Raw genomic sequence first — 2,940 nt, forward strand, 5'->3', positions numbered from 1 at the left:
TGAATCTATTTTTAGTTAATGAATGTATGTTGACAATAAGAAGAGAACAACTCTTTTTATCTCTCATCTCTAAATTAAGGTTAGGCTTACGAACACAACATTGTACTGAGGATAGAGATTCCATACAGGAGTGTCATCTCAAAGCAAGATAATTTTGAAATTCAATGTTCTTCCCACCATTGAAGGTTCTCCTTAATTTGGTAATGAAGACGGAAGAAAATATGTCCATATGATGAACGAACTAAAAAATTCTTTTTTCCTTTGGGTCAAGATAAACAATTAAGTAGCATTTAGAAAAGAGAGACAAAGATTAAAATAAATCTTAATATTGTGTTTGGTATAAAGTGGAAGATAGAGACTGATATAAGAATAAAGTTTTAATTTAATTTGCACAAAGGTTAAAATTGAAATTAATTAATTGAAATAAGAGTATTTTAGATATAAAATGTTATTAAAATTTTAGTCTCCGTTTACAAAAGTTTCTGTCCCTGTATTCTCATTTTTTGAAAGTATTAAAATACTGGAATTTTAGAAAAAAAAAACTGAAATTTTAGTACCAATTTCTAAAATAATAAACATAATATTAAATTTTAGTCTCTTAATTTTCGTTCTAATACCTCAAAACAAATGTTATTCTACCACTTTTACCACTTTCTTAGGAATTAGAATTGAAATGACCTATAAATGGTATCCTATATCATGTGAACTTTTTCTTTGATAAGGATCCTATTAGGTATTAGGTTCGCGCCCAAAATTGACTCTCCTCCCTCATAACATAATTGCTATTGATATGCTACAGTTTCGAACATCAACCATCATTAGTTTGCTATTGATCAAGACGCTCCATTATATTGACTATTTGAGTCCAAATGATGGGGAATGCATTGAATTTACAGGTCCTCTTCAAAGCAATATAGTTTTGCTAATAATTTGATATTGTGTTTGCTAATAATTTGTTTATTTGCTAAAAATATACATGTACATAGATATAAATACACGTAAATATATATAGTATATTTGATAAGAAACTAACAAAAAGACATAAACACATTTCTCATTAAAAACCAATTTGACATCTAATAAGGAAGAAATTGTTGGTGATCAAAGTAATGAGAGTAGAAAGTGAAATTAAAAAAAAAAAAAAAAGTAAACTATCATTTCTATCTACAAAAATAAAAAATGCTGATAAATTTATCCATAAAAAAAATACTATTTATTTTAATAAAATATGAGTTTCATACAACAAAATTATCTAAACCTAAAAAATCACATAAAATCTCAAATTACCCTTATCATCATCTACATCATGTTTTTTCTCTACACTAACCACTCCATTATTCTCATCTACTCATCACCTTACCACCACCACTACCACTAACCCCATCCTCTATCTCTCACCAATAATCAATTGATTTTCAAACAATCCTAGCAGCAACCCCTTCTTCCACTGCTGTACTCCTTCCGCCTTGGTCACTCCTCCTTCTCTCCTTCTTTATCTCGTCCTTGCCGACCAGAGGACCTTCGCACCAGTTCCTGCTTCGCTGCCGCCATCAACCCTAGAGCCACAGTGCCCCGCCTCTTCTCTCTTCACTGCCAACCACCCTCACCTACCGTGGCTACCTTCACCTCACCAGCTGCCACCACCGCGGGTCCTCTTTGCGAACTAAAACCGCGGCGAGCTCTCTCTCTTTCTCTGTCTCTTTCGCCTTTTAGTTTAAACCACCGAACTCTAATTCACTTCTCCTTCTCCTCTTCTTCCCCTTCTTCTTTCCTCTTCAAGAACCAGAAACCTCTAAACCACCATCACAGCCCTGCCATCATCGCCGTCCGCACTTTCAGTCACCAGAACTACCGCGAACCACCATCGTCTCCACCATCTGCGACGAACCCGAGCCATCCTCACCGTCCCAGTCGTTCTTTCTCTCGATCCAAACCACTGCCAGCAAGCCACTCACCAGTGTCGCACCTCCTCCACCAAACCCTAACTCAACCCCCTGTTCTCACTCTCTCTTCTACTCTAACGAGTTGCCGACGACATCACCATCATCATCAGCTTCTCAGTTGCCGAACCCCTTCAGAGTAACTGCCGTAGCTAGCGTCTCTCTTGTCGAACCAGAGCTGAAACAGAACAAGCTCACCTCTGTCTCTCAGAGTTTGGCTCTGGTGAGGATTGCTCAACTCGTTCAACAATTCGTTCAATTTTCCACATGACCTGTTTGAGTTTGGCAATTAATTTGTTGCATGAGCATTAGGTTGTAATACTCTGTTCTGAGTTCAATGAAAAGTTGAAAACAATGATAATAAGGATAATTTGGAGTTTTATGTAATTTTTTAGGGTTTGGATAATTTTGATATGTAAAATCTATGTTTTATGGATATAAATAATAATTTTTTTATGAATAAATCTATTAACGTTTTTAACTTTTATAAATAAAAATATTAATTTATTCTTTACAAAATTTGAAAGGGACAAAATTATAATAAAAATGTGTTTTGTTGTGATATGGATGACCACGTAGACTCACCTTCTCAATATTGAAGGAATCATTCTCAAGAGAGAATGGATTTAATGAGGTTTGAAAAAGCTAGTTTTGTATGCCTATAAAAGGATGTACGGGCAAAAGGAAAAAACAACAATAACAACAGAACAAAAATATTATTCTTCCTTCCTTTTCATACAAATAAATCAATCCTCTTTTATGCAATCAAATACCCTTCTCCTTATATTACTATTACAATTCTTTCTCTTCTTTTATTTTATAAGTATTTTAAATTCTATTTTCTATTACTCTTTACATATAATATTAATAGCAATATTAACCATCTTTATTATATTGAGATAGTATCAAATGCAAATCTCTCTCTCTTTATTTTTAATACTTTTTCTTATCTTTGTATATATATACACAATACAACATATAATATTATTATATATATATA

This window comes from Arachis ipaensis, chromosome B06 (genome assembly GCF_000816755.2).
Source record: "Arachis ipaensis cultivar K30076 chromosome B06, Araip1.1, whole genome shotgun sequence".
Taxonomy (NCBI): Eukaryota; Viridiplantae; Streptophyta; class Magnoliopsida; order Fabales; family Fabaceae; genus Arachis; species Arachis ipaensis.